The sequence below is a fragment of the Canis lupus genome, chromosome 5, assembly GCF_048164855.1.
Source record: "Canis lupus baileyi chromosome 5, mCanLup2.hap1, whole genome shotgun sequence".
Taxonomy (NCBI): Eukaryota; Metazoa; Chordata; class Mammalia; order Carnivora; family Canidae; genus Canis; species Canis lupus.
The window spans coordinates 76,501,254-76,509,390 of NC_132842.1; the positions used below are offsets into that span (position 1 = coordinate 76,501,254).

The window sequence follows — 8,137 nt, forward strand, 5'->3', positions numbered from 1 at the left end:
TGGAGACACAAATGGCCCAGGCATTCTGAGAACACTCAAAATTATTATTTCACAAGGTTGCTGGGAAATTAAATGGTATAATTTACATTTGTTAATTATTTTCACCTATTAGATAGGCAAAAAGGAGAGAGCTTAAAGCAATATTGTTTTATATTTCCATAATTAGTAAATACTTTCACAAAGTATTAGTTTTCTCTACATATCTTCTTGAATGAATTTTCTTTTTATCTTTTGATTCTTCAGCTAGTGGGGATTTGACATCAACTCCTTTCCCAAGAGATCAGTCTTCAAGCTGTAGGACTGTCCTGTCCAACATGGTAGTCACTACCCACATGTGGTGACTTAAATTTAGATTAATTAAAATTAAGTAAAATTTAAAATTCAGTTCCTTAACTACAATGGCCACATGTGAAGTGCTCAAGAGCCACCATTTTGAACAGCATGGACATGAAACATTTCTATCATCACAGAAAATTCTATCAGACAGCACTGCTATTGGAGAAATCAAGTCTTGTCTTCTGAAACCTTGAGATTGAGCCATGGTGCCAGGAACTCTGCTTCTAGATCTGTCATGGATTGGCTGGACTGCCTCAGACAAACACATACCTCTAGACCTTATTCTTTTTCTATAAAATATTGGCAGAGGTTAAAAGAGGTAATACATGAAAGTCTTTTAAGATTTGATCTTCTGGGGTCAGTTCTGGGAGCTCTGGATTCAATTTCTGATCACCTTTCCTTTAATCCCTCTAAGAATTCAAAGGTTTCAACTGGCTCTATTATAAAGGAGGAGCTTTGGTGAGCTCGTGGGCCCCCTGGCAGTTACTTACTGTGTATTTCTTAAGGGACAGCATCTGATTGGATGTGGCCAAATCTGAGCCAATCAAAATCTCTCTAACTAGATCCTGGTTTGGGGATTTAGGGTCATTTAATCTCTCCACATGGTAGAGACTATAATTGAGAGAAGCAGTTAGTGGTAGCTACTGTGGTGGAGAAACTAGTTTAGAGGAAGATAGGGAGAGGGAAACAGCAGACCTTCAGGGAAAAACAGTAGAATCCCCATGTCAAGCTCTTGGAATCTTTGAGACACCACTAAGTGTAATAAATTCTTCCCAATACCTTCTTTTCTATTAGCCTCCAGTTAATTTTTTTTCTTAAGGATTTTTATTTATTTATTTGAGAGACAGAGCGCACACACAAGCAGGAGGAACAGCAAGCAGAGGGAGAGGGATAAGCAGACTCTCCACTGAGCAGCAAGCCCACGACTCGGGGCTTGATCCCAGGACCCTGGGAATATGATCTAAGCCGAAGGCAGACACTTAAAACTGAGCCACCCTGGCACCCCAAGCTCCAGTTAATTTCTATTGCTTGTCACCAAAGATTCCTAACCCATGTCGGTTAAGGCAAAGGGGTTTGGCTCATTATCGTTCTGAAAAGTTGAGTGAGTTTTCAGCTGAAAGAAAGAGAAAGCTAAACAAGAACACCCTCCCACACACACACCAAGAACAAACTGAAAGGAAAACAATCTTCAGGTGTTAGTTTGACAGATGTTTCTTGAGCACCTATATTGTGTCCAGCGCCTTATATACATTATCTAATCTTCACAAAAACCCTTGAGAGGTAATGCTTTCCTCATTTCAGAGGGAATGGAGGGCCAGAGAGGTTAGGGGGCTCATGCAAGGACACACAGCTGGTGAATGGCAGAGACACTGCATCAGGGCTCAGTGAGATGACAATAAGGGCTTATCTGCATAAGCACAGGGTGTGAGTGAGTAGGTTTCCTGGGTGGGGACCCACTTGGCTCAGAAAGTAAAGCAAGTCAGAAAGATCACATGACGTATGACTCAGTTTTTCTGGCTACAAAGAACACAGCAACCTTTCTACAGTTCAAAGTGGGGAAGGGTAGATTGGTGAGGAAAGTCCTCTAAAATAAAAAGCACTTGTAATCTCAGTATCTCTTGTTTTCCATCTTCTTAAGATTTCTCTTACTACAAAGGTTCCCAGACTGAGTAAAAATTATTCCTCTCTTAATTCCATGGAAAATGTTAGAGGGGGTAGGAGAGGGAAAAGCAGTCCCCATATCCGTTCTGGAATCCAGAGTTTACTTTGCAATTCCATCACCTACATATACAAGGATCTGTTACAAATCAGTAAAAAGAGGCCCTACAAACACACAAATAGGCAAATAGCCAATAAACCAAGAAAGAATATTCAACATTTGGAGGAATGAAAGAAAAGCAAATTGAAACAACATACCATTGTTTACCTTTCAGGTTTTCAAGAAAAAAGAAAACCTAAACAATATTGTTGGAGAAGATGTGGGAAAATGGGCACTTTCATACTTTGTTGATGGGAGTGTCAGTCAATATATACTTCCTATAGGGCATTTTGGAAATCTGAATCTAGAGCCTTAAAATATGCATCCTTTTTACTCAATTCAATTGTAGATATTTATCAAAAGGAGGTACAGGGACATCTGGGTGGCTCAGCGGTTGAGCATCTGCCTTTGGTGGGGAAGGGGGGATCTGGGATTGAGTTCTGCAGTGGGCTGTGATCCCGGGATCTGGGATTGAGTTCTGCAGTGGGCTCCTTGCGGGGAGCCTACTTTCCCCCCTGGCCTGTGTCTCTGCCTCTCTCTCTGTGTCTTTCATGAATAAATAAATAAAATCTTAAAAAAAAAAGGAGGTACAATTATGGGGGTATTCTTTCTAGAATTGTTTATAACAGTGGGAGTGTCTCTGGGATGGGCTGAGGCTGCCAGGATGCTGGGGACACTCACAGGGTTTAGGACAGCTGTTATTTATCAACTGAAGGAGAAATATTACCACAGTTTACCATTTGTACCACCATATCGTGTATCTGTAATTCTGGTTTTAAAAACTAAAAAACTAAAAAATAAAAAATAAAAAAAAAATTTTAAAGTAATCTCTATGGCCACTGTGGGGCTTGAATCATGACCCCGAGGTTAAGAGTTGCAGGCTCAAGGGTTGCTGGAGGAGGTAGGGTGGTGGAATGGGGTAACTGGGTGACGGGCATTGAGGAAGCCCTGTGTTGTATTGTTATGTACAACTGATGAATCATTGAACTCTACCTCTGGAACTAATAATACACTATACGCTAATTAATTGAATTTAAGGAAAATAAAATTCTTTTAAAAAGCACTGCAGGGCGCGATCCTGGAGACCCAGGATCGAATCCCACGTCAGGCTCCCGGTGCATGGAGCCTGCTTCTCCCTCTGCCTATGTCTCTGCCTCTCTCTCTCTCTCTGTATGACTATCATAAATAAAATAAAATTTAAAAAAAAAATAAAAATAAAAAGCACTGCAGGCTCTACCAAATGAGTCAGCCAGGTGCCCCTAAAACAATATCTTTTTTATTTATTTATTTATTTATTTATTTATTTATTTATTTATGAGACAGAGTGAGCACAAGTAGGAGGAATAACAGAGAGAGAGGGACAAGAAGACTCCATGCTGAGCTCAGAGCCTGACTCAGGGCTCCATCTCAGGACCCTGAGATGATAACCTGAGCTGAAATTAAGAGTTGGATGCTCAAACGACTAAGGGACCCAAATGCCCCCCAAACCTTTTTTTTTTTTTTAAAGGTTGTTTCTGCTTCCTCATGGAGTTGGAGCTGGGGCTGGAGTTTTATTTCTCAGTCTTCTGGTTGAGCACAGGTCCTGGGGCAAGATTATATCATTACTCTGATGGGAAATGGAATGTATGTGTGTTCTCAGGGTTTAAGCATTTCTTAGTTTTAATTTCCAATATGGTAAATACTGAAAGAAATACTCCCCCCCCCCAAAAAAAGAAAGAACCCACATAAACAAAAGATCTGTAGGGTCTTCCATAATACTTACAAATGTACAGGGTTTTCAAAAAGTTTGAGAACTGATAATTCAAACAGACGGACGTCAGGGTCATTTTCAAGACTAGAAAAGTAGGGCATGTGGATTGCCCAGGGTCACCAAATAATGAGCAAAGCCTGGATACAAATCTAGGCTTGTCTATCTGAGTCCTCTCTTTCCCACGACTTGCCAAGGAAACCCTCTTCAGTACAGTGTGATGCTTGGTGTCTGTGTGTCTCTTGGTGGGGATGCAGGCACCTTCTCTGAAGCATCCAGCACCTGGCCTAGGACCCCACCCTAACTGGGAGAGCAATGGGTATTTGCTGGCTGAGTAAATGAATGACTCTTTCCAAAAGGACTCAGTTGAAATTCTCCCTAGGAAGAGGATGAATGCAAAGTTAACCAAACTCTCTCCTTACACTTAGCCCTATTCCTTTGGCCATGTTCTTTGGCTTCAAGCTTCTTGGAAGGGCTGCCAGGGATAAGAAGCCATGCGAGCAGCAGATGCTGGGGAAGAAGGTCCCTGTCTTCAAGGAGCTCCTGGATAACAGGCAAGAGTAGCCCAAAATATTCAGTGATATGAGTAACAAGTGGGACTGACAAGAGAGGGGCTGAGGGGACAGGGAACAGGGGCCCTACCTTGACTGTGTGTGGGTTCAGGGTGTCAAGGATGCTTCATTTCCAACCTGGAGACTAAAAGTCCAACAGGAATTGGCCAGCTGAGGAGGTGGAGAGGACAGTCCCATGCAGAAGAAGAGCATGTGGAAGAGACATGAGAGAGAGAGCTTGTGGAAAGATGTTCTGGCAATAGCTGGAGAGGTAAGTCCCAACCACACAGGGCCACAAAGACCATGAACAGAGCTTAGGCAGTGGGGAACTGTATTAGTTATCTTGGGCTGCTATAACAAAATACCACAGGCTCCATAGCTTAAAGAACAGAAATTAATTTCCTTATAGTTCTGGAGCCCAGGAGTCCAAGATCAAGGTGGCAACAGATTCAGTTTCTGGCGATGGTCTCTTCCTGGCTTGAGACAGCCACCTGTTTTCCTGGGTCCTCACATGACATTGTTTCCTCTGTGCTTGCGCTGGGCAGAGCGTAGGGGCAAGCTCATTGTGGTCTCTTCTTTTTTTAAAAAGATTTTATTTATTTATTCATTCATGAGAGGAGAGACAGAGAGAGAGAGGCAGAGACACAGGCAGAGAGAGAAGCAGGCTCCATGTAGGGAGCCTGATGTGGGACTCGATCCCGGGCCTCCAGGATCAGGTCCTGAGCTGAAGGCGGTGCTAAACCGCTGAGCCACCTGGGCTGCCCTGTGGTCTCTTCTTATAAGGATGCCAGTCCAATCAGAACAAGGCTCCACCCTGTGACCTCATTTAATCTCAATTACCTCTTAAAGAACCTATTTCCAAATGCAGTCACATTGGGTCTTAGGGCTTTACCACCTGAATGTGGGGGGAACAGGATTCCCTCCACTGCAGGTGCCACTGGAAGGTGGCTGGGAGGGGATAGGGTCGACTGGCCTGTAGGGAGCGCTCTCTCTCTGGCTGCTTAGGGAAGGATGGGCCAAAACAGGCAAGCCTGGAAACTGTTTGAATGGCTGCAGTTGTCTAGGGGTGAGAAATGCTGCCTGATTAGAGGCATGGCATTTGGGGTGGAGAAGGGGCCACCATTTAATGAATTTGAACCCACAGGATTCAGTATATGGGGTGGGGGGAGAGAGAGGCAAAAGATGGCAGTCAGGTTTCCAGTGTCGGTAAATGGGTGGTTTCAGAGCCAGCTTCAGGGGTGTGTGACCTGCACCATCCCACATGCAGAAGGGGCCAGCGCCTATTTAATGCCCTGCTATCACTGTCCTGAAGCTTTTGATAACTTTTTAAGAAGGCAGCCCTGCATTTTCATTTTCCACTGGGCCCTGTGAATTGTGTAGCTAGTCTGTGTGGTTGGGAGTTCATGGACCAAGATGGGGACTCTGGAGAAGGAAGAGGTTTGAGGAGGAAGATGCAGAGTTCAGAGTGAGCTCCTTGTCACACCCATGTTCAAAAACTTTCCAGTCTTTCCTACAGGTGTCTTTTTCTTGGGCAGCAGGGAAAGGGGACTATGTCCCCTGGGGTGGGGGGGAGCTTTCTCCCTTGAGACCTTTCTCCTAAGGGGTTGCCTGGCCAGGAGGGGGCCCCTCTTTTCATCCTCCACGTCTGTTATCCTCCAAATGGGATCCTCCAGACTCTCCTTTCCTATGAGCCACCTCTCATCCTCCACAGATTGCTGGACCAGAGCGGGGAGGGAGCTGGTCTCTGGCAGACCCAGGAGGATGCCCACCCTCTACCCTCTCTCTTGAGACAGTTGGATGGTACCTGCTTATTTATCCCTGCCTCCTAATTTACAACCATCACACTAGCCATTGAGGACAGGGGCTTTAGAACCTCAGGTGGGTGCAAATCAGGTGGTGAATATATTCCCTTCAGGACTTCTTAAGGCCTCCGCTGCCTTATCTGTGGAGTGGCCACACACATTATTGACACTTCTGAGAACAAAAGGGGAGAATGGGCACAAAATACATACTCATTATTCTGGGATGATGGGCACAAACTGAATCGCCCCAAGTAAATTGGGGCACTCAGTCCCCCCACTTATCCATAACGTGGGATTAAATGGAATCACACACAGAAGGCAGGTGCTCAAGGGACAGCACCTGTTATCATTCTATCCTCTGCATTCACCCTCAACCCATGCCTGAATTTCATTCACTCATCAGTCATTCATTGACTCCGACTGCGAGCCAGCCAGACAACTATTTATCTATTCAGTCAAAGTTCTGTGAGCAGCTCATGTATGCTGGGGCCCAGGGCTCAGTTCTCATGATCCAAAGATGAGTGACACCACTTGCCCCTCTAGGGCTTGCAGGCTTATAGGATGTGATGGGTTGAATAGTATCCCCCCAAATTCATATCCACTCAGAACATGACCTTATTTGAGTCTTTGCAGGTGTAATTAAGGATGGAGATGAAATCATACTGGATGACGGTGGACCCTAAATCCAATGACAACGTCCTGATGAGAGACAGGATACAGAGGGACACTGAGGCAAAAGTCTTGTGGAGACAGAAGCAGAGACTGGAGGGCTGTCACACTCCAAGAACACCAACGAGTTTGCCAGTAGCCACCAGAAGCTAGGAGAAAGTCATGAGTGGATTCTCCCCCTGAGCCCTCAGAAGGAACCAACCTGGCCAGCATTTTTATTTCAGACTTCTGGCTTCCAGAACTGTGAGAATATAAATTTCTGGGTTTTTAAAAAAATATTTTATTTATTTATTCATGAGAGATGCAGAGACACGGGCAGAGGGAGAAGCAGGCTCCCTGCAGGAAGCCTGATGCGGACTCGATCCCAGAACCCCGGGATCACACCCTGAGCCGAAGGTGGACACTCAACCAGGGAGCCACCCAGGTGTCCCATTTCTGTTAAAGCACCACACTTGTAGCAATTTGTTACAGCAGCCCAAGGAAAATAATACAGAGGGGGATACAGATACTATCTATGTTGATAATTAAAGAATTCTCAAATTGCAGCTACCTCTGGAGGTCAGTGGGGGGGGCATAAAAGGGGGCTTCTGGGGACTGGTCACATTCACTTCTTGATCAGGATATGCATGCATGTTCACTTTGTCACAATGAACTGAGCTGGACACTTAGGATTAAGTGTGTGTTATATTTTAAGAAAAAGTTAAAAAGATAAGTCTCACAGATACATAACCGTAGATTATAGTAAGTACTTTGAAACAAAACCCCAGGATTATTGGAGACACTGGATTTCTTCCCATGTTTCCTGCCTCTGGACGCTCCAGGGGGTTAATATAAAACTGTGAACTTTGCCTGTAAGTTTGAGGGAGGGAGATTCTGCGTAAATAATTCAACCTCGGGCAGCCCCGGTGGCGCAGCGGTTTAGCGCTGCCTGCAGCCCGGGGCGTGATCCTGGAGACCTGGGATTGAGTCCCGTGTCAGGCTCTTTGCATGGTGCCTGCTTCTCTCTCTGCCTGTGGCTCTGCCTCTCTCTCTCTCTCTCTCTCTCTGTGTGTCTCTATGAATAAAGTCTTTAAAAAATAATTCACCTCATTAATTCAGCACGTGCTGTCTGGTCTATTAAATTCCTTGTCCACTTCTGGGAGCCCATCTGAAAAGAGGGAATTTGCTTGTTCCTTTTCTTTTTTTTTTCTAAGTAACTGCATATTTTTTAAGTAACTATATTCATAATAATTGTTCACAATAACAGTAACCACAGCTAGCATTTAGTAAATAC

At 44.5% G+C, this 8,137-nt stretch overlaps 1 long non-coding RNA gene across 1 annotated transcript; it reads left to right on the forward strand.

The window, feature by feature from the left end:
* Positions 1-3,675: 3,675 nt before the first annotated feature.
* LOC140633057 (uncharacterized) lies at positions 3,676-7,924 on the forward strand. Its single transcript, XR_012030697.1, has 3 exons — positions 3,676-4,664; positions 6,105-6,271; positions 6,829-7,924. It is a non-coding gene; the product is annotated as an uncharacterized lncRNA (long non-coding RNA).
* The last annotated feature ends 213 nt before the right edge of the window (positions 7,925-8,137 follow it).